The 18,810-nt window shown below is 43.8% G+C and overlaps 1 non-coding gene across 1 annotated transcript; it reads left to right on the top strand.

Annotated features, from left to right (window-relative positions):
• Positions 1-14,553: 14,553 nt before the first annotated feature.
• Trnaa-cgc lies at positions 14,554-14,626 on the top strand. Its single transcript has one exon. It is a non-coding gene; the product is annotated as a tRNA-Ala (tRNA).
• Positions 14,627-18,810: the final 4,184 nt, after the last annotated feature.

Raw genomic sequence — 18,810 nt, 5'->3', positions numbered from 1 at the left:
GTCCCCATCTGTTGACTCAGGGATTGAGACGTGGCTGCACGATCCGTGACAGCCATGCGGATAAGATGCCTGTCATCTCGACTGCTAGTGGTACGAGGCCGTTGGGATCCAGCACGGCGTTCCGTATTACCCTCCTGAATCCACCGATTCCATATTCTGCTAACAGTCATTGGATCTCGACCAATGCGAGCAGCAATATCGCGATACGATAAACCGCAATCGCGATAGGCTATAATCCGACCTTTATCAAAGTCGGAAATGTGATGGTACCCATTTCTGCTCTTTACACGAGGCGGTACAACAACGTTTCACCAGGCAACGTCGGTCAACTGCTGTTTGTGTATGAGAAATCGCTTGGAAACTTTCCTCATGTCAGCACGTTGTAGGTGTCGCCACCGCCGCCAACCTTGTGTGAATGCTCAGAAAAGCTAATCATTTGCATATCACAGCATCTTCTTCCCGTCGGTTAAATTTCGCGTCTGTAGCGAGTCATCTTCGAGGTGTAGCAATTTTACTGGCTAGTAGTGTATTTTGAGGTGTTGACAAAGAGGTGTATTGCTCAGAATCCCTGAGCGCTTCCCATCGACTGAGACGTCGCAATTGCACTCAGCGCAACAGTTTTCTCCACTGGAGCTTCCTCCTCTGAGATTCTTCTTAGAGGGCAAGTACTGAACTGGGACCCGAAACCAAATGTTGTACCTGCAGTGGCATATCGTTTCGTCCCTTCGTAATTATAGTTGGCTCAGCACACCATGTCTCGTCCCGAATCTGTAGAAGCCATCGGCTGTTGTCTCGAGGACGACACCCAAGATCTACCTAGCGTCTTCTCTTCTTCTATCGTAGTCGGGAACAGGAACTCCACAGTACAGCGGTTTTCCGCTCTTGGAAATCAGTGATCTGAACGCTGCCGCATTCTTTGCGCTTGTTCTCTGCCGCATTCTTTGCGTTTATTCTTCTAATCACTTTCACGCTTCAGTTCTGTGTTATTTAACAGCGCGAGTTGACTCGTCTAAATCAGTCACGCAGTAGTCATTATTATCAGGAATACTTTCTTTCTCTCTTTTCTCAGTCCCTGTTCCTGTCAGCATGTTATCCTCTTGCGATGGAGATTTACTGTGATCATTATCCTGCAACGTTTCAGGCGCTGTCTCACAGATAACACTCCCTTGATTAATTGTAGTTTCAAGGTCATCCTCAGAGTGAACGTTCATCAACGCTTCAGGAGGTAAACCTGTTGAAGACAAACCATTTTTAGGAGGGCAGCCAACCATCGCTTCGTACGAATATCTTTTAATTCCAAATTGTACAGCGCTATTCATTAACTGCTCAAATCTTAATGCACGGCTCCACTCCCCAGTGTCGTGCTCGTGCATCCATTAGCTTATTTTCCATGTTTTGATTTGCTCGCTCTACGCTACCTTGGCTCTGACTATGTTTGGGTTTACCGTGGACAATCTTAAATTTGGGTCGTAGTTCAGTTAAGCTGGTCATCAGTTTGCTAACGAACTCCCTACCATTGTCAGACTGTAATACTGAGGGAGCGCCTAACAACGTAAAAATGTCAATAATGTTATCGCAGACCCTTTCAGCTGTTTTGAACTTCAGTGTCCCGAGAATAACGAATTTAGTAAACTGGTACTGATAAACCATTACTAATTTGTAATCTTCATCTGGTTGCTATTGGAAGTCGATGAGATCAACTTGACATCTGGAATTTAGCTCCTTGAACAGCATTGGCTTCGCTACTATTCCTTTTTTCTGACTTTTTGCTTCTGTAAAAATGGCTCACACAAACAAAGATAAATTTGGGCATCTCTGTAGGTTATATTACAGAACCTTCGACTTCAAGCGTTTCACCACGTGGTCGCGTCCACCGCGGACACTCATCACTCTATTCACTTCCAGCATTTCATATCTCGCCAACAAAAGTGCAGTCGTTGCCGTTCAGATTTTAGTGATTCAGCCTTGCTGATAAGTGACTAGTACGTTCCTCTGTACGTAAAGATAGAATTATACCTGAGATAACACCGTTCCACTCTAAGGTGTTAGTAGAACTTCACTGATTCAACCGCAGCTGCACTACTGTAAACCGCAACTGCGCTACTGTCTACCATAACTTCACTGCTGTATAACACAACGAGCTGACGACAATTACATTCATGCCGATGCGTGGCAGCATTGTTGAATGCACCGTTAATAACCCGGGAGCAGAGATGGTCACCTTCACTAGTGGACAATACGCTATTGTACACTTTCCCTAGCCGAGAACAGTGATGGTTCACCTTCACTAGTCCACGTGTTTTTTTTTTCGGTTTATGGTAAGCTCTCACTGACCGTTTTACTGATGGTGACATCCACTAAGGAAGGTCTACCTTCCCTGATCTTACACTTCCGCCACAACACATGTAAGCACAGGCGGAGATGCATCACAGGCGGAGATGCATCGGATCATGAGTCCTCTGCAGTACATACTGGTGCGCCAGCACGAATGCAACAATTACTACAGTACTAGCCTTGATGCTGGACAGCATATAACAGTATGCATGGAAAGTGCACGCCATTGGCTGGCGTGCTGGGGCACTCGGGCCGAGGGGTGTTAGGAGGGAGGTGCTTCACTACAACATGCGTGCAATGTGCAAGCAACATTTCTTGCCAGGTGGAGATGCATCATGGGGGGGGGGGGGGGGGTGGGGGCAAGGGAGGGTGGGAGCGGATCTTATTGTCTCAGTTCTTGGGACACCATAGATAAGAAAATACTAATGTTGGTATTAGCACATTCTCGGCCAGTAAGTGTAGTGACCTTCTACCTGCGTTACCTTTACAAATTACAGTATTCTATATTTCGCGTAAGGTAATCTCATCGTGTTTGCATCTGCCTTCCCATCTTTGTATTTCCAGGTTTCTTTCTGTCCCTCTCTTCAACCTCATAAATCTCACTTCCCTTTAATAAATTTTATTAGGTGTTCTGTAAGTATTATTTTGCATTTACTCTGTTCTTCCATGAAAGGCGGAGGTCATATAACAAGACCAATAACGCCATACTAATGATGTTTTCGTGGTACACAATAAAAATACTGAACAATTTGGATTTTTGTAATTATTGTCTTCCTCCGCGTAATCACTGAGAACGTATACAAAAGAATATTTTCTAAATACTTCACAACATCTATCTAAATTGTTTTCTAATTTCGAACTCTGTATTACATGTCACACTTTGGAGGCAATTTCTCTAGCATTATCAGTTATTAAACGGTAATACAATACGAAATAGCACTTTATAACTTACCATGACATGGTTTTGGTGCCAACTGATGTCATATTTCTTAACTGCTGCTGCTCAGTCCAACTGGGTAGAGTTCGCACATTTTTATAATGAAGGTTTCTGCAACGCAAAAGTGTGATAGACGTCCGTGTACGTTCAACTATCAGACATGTTTGTTGTCAACAAGGAGAATGCGAGAAGAGGGAAGAAAATTCACAATGTGTATTAATTTGTTACTTAACAAAATTGTACATATACATAGAAGAATCCTGGAGCTACTAAAAGGTATCAGTTAGATTATATAATAGTAAGACAGAGATTTAGGAACCAGGTTTTAAATTGTAGGACATTTCCAGGGGCAGATGTGGACTCTGACCACAATCTATTGGTTATGAACTGTAGATTAAAACTGAAGAAATTGCAAAAAGGTGGGAATTTAAGGAGATGGGACCTGGATAAACTGACTAAACCAGAGGTTGTACAGAGTTTCAGGGACAGCATAAGGGAACAATTGAGAGGAATGGGGGAAAGAAATACAGTAGAAGACGAATGGGCAGTTCTGAGGGATGAAGTAATGAAGGCAGCAGAGGATCAAGTAGCTAAAAAGACAAGAGCTGCTAGAAATCCTTGGGTAACAGAAGAAATATTGAATTTAATGATGAAAGGAGAAAATATAAAAATGCAATAAATGAAGCTGGCAAAAAGGAATACAAACGTCTCAAAAATGAGATCGACAGGAAGTGCAAAATGGCTAAGCAGGGATGACTAGAGGACAAATGTAAGGATGTAGAGGCTTATCTCACTAGGGGTAAAATAGATACTGCTTACACGAAAATTAAAGAGACCTTTGGAGAAAAGAGAACCTATTGTATGAACATCAAGAGCTCAGATGGAAACAAAGTTCTAAGCAAAGAGGGGAAAGCAGAAAGGTGGAAGGAGTATATTGAGGATCTATACAAGGGCGATGTACTGGAGGACAATATATTGGAAATGGAAGAGGATGTAGATGAAGATGAAATGGGAGATACGATACTGCGTGAAGAGTCTGACAGTGAAAGACCTGAGTCGAAACAAGGCCCCGGGAGTAGACAACATTCTATTAGAACTACTGACGGCCTTAGGAGAGCCAGTCCTGACAAAACTCTACCATCAGGTGAGCAAGATGTATGAGACAGGCGAAATACCCTCAGGCTTCAAGAAGAACATAATAATTCCAATCCCAAAGAAAGCAGGTGTTGACAGATGTGAAAATTACCGAACTATCAGTTTAATAAGTCACAGCTGCAAACTACTAACGCGAATTCTTTACAGACGAATGGAAAAACTGGTAGAAGCCGACCTCGGGGAAGATCAGTTTGGATTCGGTAGAAATGTTGGAACACGTGAGGCAATACTGACACTACGACTTATCTTGGAAGAAAGATTAAGGAAAGGCAAACCTACATTTCTAGCATTTGTAGACTTAGAGAAAGCTTCAAATTCTAAAGGTGGCAGGGGTAAAATACAGGGAGAGAAAGGCTATTTACAATTTTTACATAAACCAGATGGTAGTTGTAAGAGTCGAGGGCCATGAAAGGGAAGCAATGGTTGGGAAGGGAGTGAGGCAGGGTTGTAGCCTCTCCCCGATGTTATTCAATCTGTATATTGAGCAAGCAGTAAAGGAAACAAAAGAAATATTCGGAGTAGGTATTAAAATCCATGGAGAAGAAATAAAAATTTTGAGGTTCGTCGATGACATTGTAATTCTGTCAGAGACAGCAAAGGACTTGGAAGAGCAGTTGAACGGAATGGACAGTGTCTTGAAAGGAGGATATAAGATGAACATCAACAAAAGCAAAACGAGGATAATGGAATGTAGTCGAATTAAGTCGGGTGATGCTGAGGCAATTAGATTAGGAAATGAGACACTTCAAGTACACTCCTGGAAATGGAAAAAAGAACACATTGACACCGGTGTGTCAGACCCACCATACTTGCTCCGGACACTGCGAGAGGGCTGTACAAGCAATGATCACACGCACGGCACAGCGGACACACCAGGAACCGCGGTGTTGGCCGTCGAATGGCGCTAGCTGCGCAGCATTTGTGCACCGCCGCCGTCAGTGTCAGCCAGTTTGCTGTGGCATACGGAGCTCCATCGCAGTCTTTAACACTGGTAGCATGCCGCGACAGCGTGGACGTGAACCGTATGTGCAGTTGACGGACTTTGAGCGAGGGCGTATAGTGGGCATGCGGGAGGCCGGGTGGACGTACCGCCGAATTGCTCAACACGTGGGGCGTGAGGTCTCCACAGTACATCGATGTTGTCGCCAGTGGTCGGCGGAAGGTGCACGTGCCCGTCGACCTGGGACCTGACCGCAGCGACGCACGGATGCACGCCAAGACGGTAGGATCCTACGCAGTGCCGTAGGGGACCGCACCGCCACTTCCCAGCAAATTAGGGACACTGTTGCTCCTGGGGTATCGGCGAGGACCATTCGCAACCGTCTCCATGAAGCTGGGCTACGGTCCCGCACACCGTTAGGCCGTCTTCCGCTCACGCCCCAACATCGTGCAGCCCGCCTCCAGTGGTGTCGCGACAGGCGTGAATGGAGGGACGAATGGAGACGTGTCGTCTTCAGCGATGAGAGTCGCTTCTGCCTTGGTGCCAATGATGGTCGTATGCGTGTTTGGTGCCGTGCAGGTGAGCGCCACAATCAGGACTGCATACGACCGAGGCACACAGGGGCAACACCCGGCATCATGGTGTGGGGAGTGATCTCCTACACTGGCCGTACACCACTGGTGATCGTCGAGGGGACACTGAATAGTGCACGGTACATCCAAACCGTCATCGAACCCATCGTTCTACCATTCCTAGACCGGCAAGGGAACTTGCTGTTCCAACAGGACAATGCACGTCCGCATGTATCCCGTGCCACCCAACGTGCTCTAGAAGGTGTAAGTCAACTACCCTGGCCAGCAAGATCACCGGATCTGTCCCCCATTGAGCATGTTTGGGACTGGATGAAGCGTCGCCTCACGCGGTCTGCACGTCCAGCACGAACGCTGGTCCAACTGAGGCGCCAGGTGGAAATGGAATGGCAAGCCGTTCCACAGGACTACATCCAGCATCTCTACGATCGTCTCCATGGGAGAATAGCAGCCTGCATTGCTGCGAAAGGTGGATATACACTGTACTAGTGCCGACATTGTGCATGGTCTGTTGCCTGTGTCTATGTGCCTGTGGTTCTGTCAGTGTGATCATGTGATGTATCTGACCCCAGGAATGTGTCAATAAAGTTTCCCCTTCCTGGGACAATGAATTCACGGTGTTCTTATTTCAATTTCCAGGAGTGTAGTAAAGGAGTTTTGCTATCTGGGGAGCAAAATAACTGATTATGGTCGAAGTAGAGAGGATATAAAATGTAGACCGGCAATGGCAAGGAAAGCGTTTCTGTAGAGGAGAAATTTGTTAACATCGAGTATAGATTTAAGTGTCAGGTAGTCGTTTCTGAAAGTATTTGTATGGAGTGTAGTCATGTATGGAAGTGAAACATGGACAATAAACAGTTTGGACAAGATGAGAACAGAGGCTTTCGAAATGCGGTGCTACAGAAGAATGTTGAAGATTAGGTGGGTAGATCACGTAACTAATGAGGAGGTATTGAATAGGATTGGGGAGAAGAAAAGTTTGTGGCACAACTTGACTAGAGGAAGGGATCGGTTGGTAGGTCATATCCTGAGGCATCAAGGGATCACAAATTTAGCATTGGAGGGTAGCGTGGAGGGTAAAAATCGTAGAGGGAGACCAAGAGATGAATACACTAAGCAGATTCAGAAAGATGAAGGTTGCAGTAGGTACTGGGAGATGAAGGAGCTAGCACAGGATAGATTAGCATGGAGAGCTGAATCAAATCAGTCTCAGAACTGAAGACCACAACAACAACAACAACAAAATTATCAAATTTACTTCCTCCTTAAATTTAATGTTTCACTTAATGAAGCGATTTGAATAATTTCACGTAAAATATAGAATATACTGGGTATATCAGGCTTTGTCATTCATACATAATCATTTTTTACAGTCGGGATAGCAATACTGTAACCTACTTTCTCTACTGCAGTTTTTGCCGATTTATCTGGCTGTAAGCTTTGCTATAATTTAATGACTTCTACAACGAAGTGCTTCAGTAGTATACTGAAAATGAAGTATAGCTAAGAGTGGACATAATAAAAGTAAGTGTATAGGGTACATCGTTAGTCACTTACGTCTCTACAATTTTTTTTAGGGTTTCGTGACCACTCGTTAAAGTTTTGCTGAATCCCGTCTCTGAGTCTTCGGCTGATGTCTGTTTGATTTCTTCTGAGGTTTCCCCAGCAGTAGTTGCTGCCGTTGACCGAGATCAGCAGCGGAGATTGAATCTTGACAGTGTCTTCCACTTGTACAAAGGAAATGCCTGAAAAATCGTCAGACAGACGTCGGCCGAGGACTCCGAGACGAAAACGAACAGGCAAAACGTATTACGATTCAATATCAGAAGTATGTGGAGTAATGATTCAAGTTATGTTGCTGATATTCTACGGTGAAACTGTTGAGGCAGAGTACATTAGTATGCAAGGAAATCCCACACTGCATCACTGACACTAAGGACGTTGCAGGAAACTCGAATTGCTATCCTGGGCGAAATTCTAATGTCTGTGGTTTGCAGGTGCCTTTCTGCAACCTGTTACGAAGTGCCAAATATGCGTCTATATCGTGAACGTGCCTGTAATCAGTGCAGCGTGTATTGATGTAATGCATGAATTCGGAATAAAGAGAATCTAGAGTTAGAAAATATAAAAAAGTGCTCTACTTAACTTAATTCCATAGCCGGCAGACATTCCGTAGTCAAAAATGTGCATAGTCCATGAGAGATTGTGAATATGTTGACGATTTTTGTTGTTGGTCTGCATTCTGGTGATGAAATCTATGTCGCTAACCGTCCCGCCGTTTCCGGCCAAATACTCGTGAAATTTTCTTCCACCTTTCAATGTACCTGATATCAGCTGGAGATCCAGCGTACGAGTAAGAACTCTACTACGAAGTCGAATAACGTTCGAGTATTAAAGCTGAACTTAAAGCTGTAGATATCATATTAGCCGAGATAGGGTGTCTCACCTAACTCTGTCACTTCAAATATCTCGGGAACAACAATAGATATTCAAAAACGGATTCACCAGCTTGAACGTACGGCAGGGGCTAAGGAAACCAAATACTATGAGAAGTTTTAAAACGTAAACAACTACTATTTTCAACACAAACTTGTGTATTTTTAAATGGACAACCCATAGTATTTGGTATGCAATCAACAGCACGAAAAATCACAAAAATATTGGCGTTGGTTGCATCGCAATACGACAATTACATCACGATAAATTGCGATGCGAAGTTGACGCTTGAAATAAATGAAGCGCACAGTTAGCGCACGTCCTGAGACTCGAGCGTGCACCTCAGGCTGCCTGTGTCAGGGGCTCACACAATGGGAAGGTATGCACAATCCACAAAAATATACAAGTTACGTTTTTCAAATTGTAAATGTATGTTTATTTTAGCGAAATGACAACTAGAGCTACAATTAGAGATAACACACTTGAATTTACTTTGTTAAATACATTTGCTAGTGCCATGTTGCCCACAGAAACTGTATTGTTGTGCATTACATCCAGCATAGAATGTACACCCACGTCTTCACCAATGAAACTGTGTCACGTCAACATATGTTAGAAGTGCCCTCTGTCTGCTCCAACACATGTTTTCCGACTGGTAACGAGAGAGTGTTGCACAGATTGTAGAGTTTCTAAAGATATTGCCGCACACGCCACAGTAATACGATGTTGCATACCCTCTACTGTCTTACTGCGCCCCAGAGAAAGAAGTCTAATGGCGTCAAGTCGGAGGACCGTGCTCGCCATCGCACAGTACCTCCCCACACCATCCATCTATTTGGAAATGTCGCATTTATGACGTCTCTGGCAACTTTGGCATTGTGTAGGGGACATCCATCATGTTGGAACTACACTGATAGACGAGTTTCCAATCCTAGATCCTCCATGAGGAGCGCTAGTGTGTGTTGAGAAATGATGCATATCGCTGTCGATTCAATGTTCCAAGGTAAAAATAGCGACCTACAATACAGTTAACAATGATACCACACCAAACATTGACACTCCACTGTCGTTAATGAGCAACTTGGTAAATCCAGTGGCGATTTTACTCGGACCAGTAGTGCATGTTCCGCAAATTCACTTTACCATGATTTGTTAATGAAGCCTCGTCCGTAAACAACGTATTGCTCAGGAATACTGGATTACCTTGCAACTGCTGAAGGGCAAAACGACAGAATGCAATGTGGGATTCAAAGTGATTCCCTTACAGTTTTTGGTGCAGAGAGACACGGAACTGATGAAACCGATGCCGATGCAAGATTCTACACACACTACTGTGTCTCATTGCTACACCTCGTGCACTTTCTCGCACACCCACCTGAGGATTGTGCGCTACAGCAGCCTGAACAGCAATTCCGTTTCCATTGTGTAATATATCTGGCTTATTCAGCCATCATATCAGGCTCCAAGAAGCTATTCCCAGGGCAATGGAGATGCAAGAAGCATAGAGATGACACAATGTGGGATGAGGTACCGGTGACAGATGTTAGATTCGGTACCATTCCCGGGAGAAGGACCGCCTGCATGATGCTGCTGCTCTGTGATTGGCTACTGTGTTCGGCGGTAGGGAGCCAAAACGTTAAACTTTAGTTGGTATTATTAATTAAACCTGTCATCCAAATTACTTCATTTTTTTCAATAAACATCGCTCAACAGCCAGCTATCAATCCGTCATTTCAAAATTATTAAACTCAAAGTATTACTAAAACAAGACTGACGATATTACTGCCGATGCACTTCGGTGGCGTTCGGGTCACTCCTTGCTGGCTTGGCGCGCGAAGTGTCTCGGGCAGTCCGGCTCTCCAGTTCTGACCGTTCCAATAGACAGGCATGTTGTCTGTTATAGCAGTATTTGTTTCATGCAATTTTATTTACTACAGTTACGACCGTCGCTAGGTACAGACATGTTGTCTGTAATAGTAGTATTTGATTCATGTAATTTTATTCTCCAGTTCTAACGGTCCCAGTAGACAGACATATTGTCTGTGGTAGGATGTATTTCATATTATTTTGGCCACATATAATGACTGTGGAAATATATGTTCAATACGTTGTGATCAAGAACAGTTTCTCGTTTCTATATCAATAAAAACGCGAGTGGCATCCCAAATGAGTTATAGTTTATTCGTAGCAGCAGCTACTTGCGAAGTTAATTTCAGCCTCAAGAGAAAGAATCCACGACCTGCGTACTGTTTTCCGCGCTGGGGACATCGTCATCATGAAGACAGCAGGTTAGTGAAGTCTACAAGAACTTATGTATTTCACACAGGGCAGTGGAAACAACTAGGCAACTCACGTGTACTGCATGCACAGTACAAATGTGCTCAGTGACACGTCATCTGCAGTAATGCAGATGAGGTAAAGAAGGATAAAAGTATTAACACTATCTCACTTTTATTCCTTTTTTTCTTGTCGTAATTGCCAGTCCCTGGCATTGTACGTCGACGTTTCGTGGGAGCCCAGCTTCCTGTTTATGAGAGTGTCTTGCAGATGTTGCCAATGGTTCGACGTGACGGACACCGCCGATCTGCATGCGTTCAGCATACAATGCAGCAGCTGCAGTTGCATTTATGTGACATTCGCCATAAATTAAAATAATATCTAGTTTTCCTACATTACTGAAGGCCGGTATATCGACTAGATGACGGCAAATGTAACAAGCCACAAGAAAACAAGTTTTTATGTGGCAACGTATGTGAATTACGTTACACTATGAGACCAGGGCAGCAGACCAGATTGGTGTACTGGTATGTTTACGGCCAGTTCAGGCAACCCCTACTCTCACCACAGTACTACATACGATGCATTACGTCAGAAACTGTGACGCCGTTGCTATCCTTTACGAGTCACGTATTTCACAACTTACGAGGTTTAGAAACGTGAAAAAAATCAAATGGCTCTAAGCACTACGGGACTTAACATCTGAGGTCATCAGTCCCCTAGACTTAGAACTACTTAAACCTAACTAACCTAAGAACATCACACACATCCATGCCCGAGGCAGGATTCGTACGTGCGACAATAGCAGCAGTGCCGTTCTGGACTGAAGCGTCTAGAACCGCTCGGCCACAGCGGCCGGTAGAAACGTGAAAACAAGTGTGTTACCACTAACTGTACCTCTAGTTGTCATTTCGCAACAATTAACATTATGCGCAGGACATCCATCATTCTGATAACGCATTATTTGACACATTGAAAGACGGGACAAGGCGACGCGTAAATCTTTGTGTCATGCAGTCATCAAGGATACACGAGTGGGCCTTCGGCTAAAAAGCCCATATCTATGACGCTTCCTTCAATGGCTCGCACGCTGATACTTGATGGCTCAGCAATAAAATCTGCAGCCATTTGCAGAAGGGTTGCACATCTGTGCATGATGTAACTATAGTGAAGATTCAAGTGTAGTTCAGTTCTTTTTTTAACAATGGCAAGTATTGAAGGGAAAAAGCAATCAGGCAATAGTTTAAATTAAAAAAGTAAACAAATCCTTACAAGGACCAGGAACTGGAAACCGTTCCCTGTTGATAGGAGCCATCTTTACCTTCAGGATAAGACCATAGATCATATTGAAAACATAAAATCGGGCCCCTGTCGAACATCAAAACAACAAAATTACGGTAGCTACAGCAGTTAATACTCAAGCAAAGCCTTAGACTATAAAAAGAAAGCAATACAAATGAATAACATAATTAATAAGGCTGCATTTAACTGTGCGTCCACTAGGTTCATTCAGCGGCAATCCTGCGTGGAAGAGGACTGCAGCGTCCAGAACTACCACTGGAGACCACACCCACGCAACGGTCCTGCCGGCGTGGGACAAAGGGCAGCTCAACTACGATCCACACAAATGCCGAGCCAGAGCAGCTACAAACCAAACTACAGTTGAACTCTATCGCATACACACATCAGCAAATAGTTTCCATACGGATGGTAATAATGATAATTCCGCGCACGGATGAAAGCACAACCAAGTTTCACACCAGAACCTGCATACACATGTAGCATACAAGAATTTACTAGCAATAACGCAGCCTACAAATATATACGTATGTCTAAATATAGGCCTCCGCAAATAAGGCGAAAACTATTTTGAACTGCTGTGCTTATAAGTAAATGATAACCTGCTTAAACTTATTCTAAAACTATCAGCGAGAATACAATAAATAAGCACAAATAACTTTCAGACAGTAGAGACAATGTAAAGCTCCTTGGAACAAGTTAGGAAAAACAACCATACAACTCAGTGATGAAAACAAATTTTCGATCACATCTCAAATTAACGTAGACTAGTCTGTAACACAACATATGCCCCTTAAGTAAGACAGGGTATAGACAACGGTTTGATAACCGATAACATCTTGGAACTCAAATTTTACAAAACTGACTCAGCGTAAACATTGAGAGGTTGAACCAGTGTCGGATCACCAAAGCGACAAGCCTAACGCAAAACGATAACTATCGAGCTTCATTTCTAATATATCTCAAACTGTCATAACTGCCACAAACGGCCGCGAGCAGCAATACAATACCAGCGAGTTGTTGTGGTCGGAAACAGTCAGCATCCAGGGCTACAGCTTTACGTCCGCCGTTCGTAACAGCAGACGACCACTTTATATTGATTTATCAGCCCTGCCAAAGCGTGCAGAACTGCTCGTCCTCCAGCAAAAGGCGGCCAATTAACGCCAAACAGTCGGAAGTCGGTCCGGAAAGCCAGCAAGCTTCCACGTGCGACGCTAAGCGGCCCCCAACTTGGTACACTATACTCTTTACACAGTCTCTGTCACAGACACGCTCACTGCCCACCGTCCAAGCACTCGCCCTTCACTCAATTCCTCGCCGATTTGAAAACCCAAACCGGCCATGCAGGCAACACCGTGAAGATATAACAAAACAAATGACATCAAAATAAGAATCGACCGCAACATGCGAGCCGGCCGGGGTGGCCGAGCTGTTCTAGGCGCTACAGTCCGGAACCGCGCGACCGCTACGGTCGCAGGTTCGAATCCAGCCTCGGGCGTAGATGTGTGTAATGTCCTTAGTTTAGTTAGGTTTAAGCATTTCGAAGTTCTAGGGGACTGATGACCTCAGAAGTTAAGTCCCATAGTGCTCAGAGCCATTTGAACCATTTTTTTCGCAAAATGCGAGCCGCACCGGTTCATAACGTTTCCAGAACATTGTCGTATCTGTATATCTAGAAGCATTTCCTCGCAGTTTTCACACTTGCAGGTGTTAAACAGTCCCGATTACAAGTACAGAAGTGACGCCTGACTGTGATAACTGAGTGAAGTATTTGAGCAGTTGCCTCTCGGAAATTCTGTAGGGCTTGGATGCATTTGTTACAGCTGTTCATATTTATTGTTACTGGTCTTGGAACGGCTAAGTCAAAATATTGTATCATACATATAATGCTGAGGTATATCTGTATAAAAAATTGTTTGTTTTGACCTGACAAGGTGTTTATAAATTAGTTATACAAATGTAACCTTTAATTGTGAAAAACATAAATAACTTACACAAATGTTTGACACAGCACTGAATGCTGTATATCTTCAAGTTCAATTTACAGATCTTCGATGTGACTATCTTTTGTAGCATGACAAATGTCCCACCTGTAATGAATTTCCTGCCAAATCCTATGAAGCAAGTCTTGATGTATAGTAGCAAGTGCTTTTGTTAGCCGTTGTCGCATCTCGTCGACGATTCCCGTAATCCGATACACAGAAGTACGCACTACGGATGTAAGACTGACGGACTCATTAATTTGCTCCGTCATGGACTGCCGGCCAATCCTCACCCTGTGCTCTGTGTGTTACACATCCAGTTTCCGTGAAACGATCGTACCAATTAATAACAGTTCGCCTTCGAAGAAGTGCCTTGCGATATTTAGCCCTAAACTGTCTCTCAACTGTAGTAGTAGATCTGGATTCATAAAACCATAAACAACATTGTGCACCTTCTGCACCGTTTTATGACTCCAAGATGAGTGTGAAGCAACTCTTCCGCTCTTGTCACCCATCGAAAACGTTGTAAACTGACAGTGTTAGGCGGGAATAAAGCTTGAAGATACACAGCATTCAATGCTTTATCACATATTTCTGTGACCGAGCGAGGTGGTGCAGTGGTTAGCACACTGGACTCGCATTCGGGAGGACGACGGTTCAATCCCGTCTCCGGCCGTCCTGATTTAGGTTTTCCGTGATTTCCCTAAATCGTTTCAGGCAAATGCCGGGATAGTTCCTTTGAAAGAGCACGGCCGATTTCCTTCCCAATCCTTCCCTAACCCGAGCTTGCGCTCCGTCTCTAATGACCTCGTTGTCGACGGGACGTTAAACACTAACCACCACCACCACATATTTCTGTAAGTTAGTCACCATTTTCACAATTAAAGGCTACTTTCGTGTACATAATTTACAAACACCCTGTATTGCAAAGAATTGTGAGCAATTTTTTTAATTGTCACAATTTTTTTGTTCAATTCAGGCAACCGCAAGTACTGTTGTTTTGATACCAAATGAATTATGCAATATTATATGGAAATTAGAGCACTTTATTCGCTCGTTTGACAAGAGGAGCTGATCGAGAGAGGGATTACAATTGCCCGTGTGCCTCCTCCAGTATTACTGATAATATGATGATTACTGATGATATGATGATGACACCAACAAATAGATTTGCAGAATCAGGCATATCTGAAAATGGAAATTTTGATCTTTTATCTATATTCCTACTGCAGATTTATTTCCCCTTTTTCTGCTACATTCAGAGTCTAGTTGTTTACCAGAACAATGTAGGACACTAGACAGATGTATCAGAGGCAGAGGCGCAGAGGTGAATCGCAAAGGAAGTTCAAATTCAAATGGCTCTAAGCACTATGGGACTTAACATCTGAGATCATCAGTCCCCTAGACTTAGAACTACTTAAACCTAACTAACCTAAGGACATCACGCACATCCATGCCCGAGGCAGGATTCGAACCTGCGGCCGTAGCAGCAGTGAAGTTCCGGACTGAAGCGTCTAGAACCGCTCGGCCAGAGGGGCCGCCGCAAAGGAAATCCATCAATTTTCTATGGGAACAAAGATGTTAATTTGCGCGTCAAGAATAGAGGAGATGTTTTCTGGACCTTGTGAAAATAATGACAACTGTACAGGTCTAAATTATCAATTTCTTTATACACATTGTTTCAAAAATAATTTTATAAACTTTGATGAAGGTTCCTTACACCAAAACAAGAGAAAAATTCTAGTAAATATGAGCTGTACAATACCTTAAGTGCTGTGAGCAATTTCTCATCTTCGATACTGTGAAACATACCTCTTTTACTGCAAGGTCTTTGCTTTCCATATTTTGGGTATGGACCAAAACAGCAGCAAAATGTCCAGTAAACATGGGCTCTGAAACGCATATCTTAACAGCTAAGAGCACTTTTTCGATATAAAACTTATGTTTCACAGTGACGAAGATGAACAGGCGCTCATGGCTCCTAAGGTATGCATTTTGTATCTCATCTTTACGAGGCATTCTTTCTTGTTTGGTGTAAAAAAAACCTGTACACAAAGTTTGTAAAAGGATTTTAGAAACACCCTGTACATTTCCGCGTTTGAAAAGTACATCTGTAATTAATCACATAGCAACATACAATTCATTCTTATCCTTAACTTTCTATTGTAACAAAGGTCTGACGCTACAAAATGTATTATTTAAACATGGATTATACATATCCCTTATAAAAATATATTTAATACGATCCTTTAGTGAGACAGTATAGCATTTTTAATGTTATTAATTTACTAGCGTAGAAACTAGACGATTCCCTGGTATTTATTTATAGTTCGGCGTCCATGCCTGTACGACACAGCGTCTGCCAGTGTACTTAGTGTTTACGACGTCATATCTCACGAACCACGTCTAGTACAATGATATAGTTTTGTAGTTCAGTTAGCTGCGTATGTGGATACAGTCTGAAAAATCTGTTGCAAATGGAATTAGTAGAAACTACGTAATAAATATAAAGGTCACGCACGATGAGGCAGTTTTTCACGCATCTCACTGTTCAGGTTGTCATATGCCCTGGCCTGTCCTAGAATGACATAATACTGTAGGCACATTCAGTGGCATATGTGGATACTGGCTGCGAAATTTATTGCGAATAGAGTTAGTACCAGAGAAGTAATAAATTCAAAGGTCACGCTTGATGCGGCCATTTTTCACGCATCTCATTGTTTATGACGCCATATTCCCTGAATTATGTGTCGTGCAAGATGTACGTAATTTTGCATTTTCATTCAGTAGCGCACATCGCTTGTGAAGTTCACCTGCTTCTCCGAAAGACATGCCTCATGTGCTGCTTTAACTGCGCGAACAGCGGAAAAGTAGTAACCAATAAAGATTTTCCCTTTCGTCATTTTTCAGGGGATTTTAGCGAAAAAAAATTTCGCAAAGGTGTGTGATTACGACTCACGTGTCAAGGAGAACGCTTAATTTTCACCCCCACGCCCAACCCTTTTATAAATAAGTGGTTGTTGCCCCCACATTGATCTCCACCTAACAGTAAGGTACATGAGTGCCAAGTTTCTGTCATATGGTTTAGGAGGATATGTGGAATATACATACATACATACACATGCAATCGCATTATACATACGTCTTTATTATACACCAATGGCCATTAAAATTGCTACACCAAGAAGAAATGAAGATGATAAACGAGTACTCATTGGACAGATACATTATTCTAGAAGTGACATGTGATCACATTTTCGCCGGCCGCGGTGGTCTAGCTGTTCTCGGCGCTCAGTTCGGAGCCGCGCGACTGCTACGGTCGCAGGTTCGAATCCTGCCTCGGGCATGGATGTGTGTGATGTCCTTACGTTAGTTAGGTTTAAGTAGTTCTAAGTTCTAGGGGACTGATGACCACAGATGTTAAGTCCCATAGTGCTCAGAGCCTCGTGAACCATTTGATTACATTTTCACGCAAGTTGGGTGCATAGATCCTGAGAAATCAACACCCAGAACAACCACCTCTGGCCGTAATAACGGTCTTGATACGCCTCGTCATTGAGTCAAACAGAGCTTGGATGGCGTGTACAGGTACCGCTGCCCATGCAGCTTCAACACGATACCACAGTTCATCAACAGTAGTGACTGGCGTATTGTGACGAGCCAGTTGCTCGGCCACCATTGACCAGACGTTTTCAATTCGTGAGAGATCTGGAGAATGTGCTGGCCAGTGCAGCAGTCGAACATTCTCTGTATCCAGAAAGGCCCGTACAGGACCGGCAACATGCGGTCGTGCATTATCCTGCTGAAATGCAGGGTTTCGCAGGGACTGAATGAAGGGTAGAGCCACGGGTCCCAACACATCTGAAATGTAACGTCCACTGTTCAAAGTGCCGTCAACGCGAACAAGAGGTGACTGAGACGTGTAACCAATGGCACCCGATACCACCACGCCGGGTGATACGCCAGTATGGCGGTGACGAATACATGTTTCCAATGTGCGTTCACCGCGATGTCGCCAAACTGGGATGTGACCATCATGATGCTGTAGAGAGCACCTGGGTTCATTCGAAAAAAATGACTTTTCGCCATTCGTGCACCCAGGTTCCTCGTTGAAAACACTATCGCGGGCGCTCCTGTCTGTGATGCAGCGTAGGGGTAACAGCAGCCATGGTCTCCGAGCTGATAGTCGATGCTGTTGCAAAAGTCGTCCAACTGTTAGTGCAGATGGTTGTTGTTTTGCAAACGTCCCCATCTGTTGACTCAGGCATCGAGACGTGGCTGCACGATCCGTTACAGCCATGCGGATAAGGTGCCTGTCATCTCGACTGCTAGTGATACGAGGCCGTTGGGATCCAGCACCGCGTTCCGTATTACCCTCCTGAACTCACCGATTCCATATTCTGCTAACAGTCATTGGATCTCGACCAACGCGAGCAGCAATGTCGCGATACGATAAGTCGCAATCGCGATAGGCTACAATCCGACCTTTATCAAAACGTGATGGTACGCATTTCTCGTCCTTGCACGAGGCATCACAACAACGTGTCACCAGGCAACGCCGGTCAACTGCTGTTTGTGTATGAGAAATCGGTTGGAAACTTTCCTCATGTCAGCACGTTGTAGGTGTCGCCACCGGCGCCAACCTTGTGTGCATGTTCTGAAAAGCTAATCATTTGCATGTCACACCATCGTCTTCCTGTCGGTTAAATTTCGCGTCTGTAGCACGTCATCTTCGTGGTGTTGCTATTTTAATGGCCACTAGTGTACATACACATGCAATAGCATTATTCATATATCTTTATTATTACAATATGTATGGGTGTCTTAACAGATCATAGAGAGTCAATAAAGATAAGGTCT

Source organism: Schistocerca piceifrons, chromosome 4 (genome assembly GCF_021461385.2).
Source record: "Schistocerca piceifrons isolate TAMUIC-IGC-003096 chromosome 4, iqSchPice1.1, whole genome shotgun sequence".
In the NCBI taxonomy this organism is placed as follows: domain Eukaryota; kingdom Metazoa; phylum Arthropoda; class Insecta; order Orthoptera; family Acrididae; genus Schistocerca; species Schistocerca piceifrons.
Note: the sequence above shows the minus strand (reverse complement) of the source record. Positions and strands in the feature narration are given on the sequence as shown.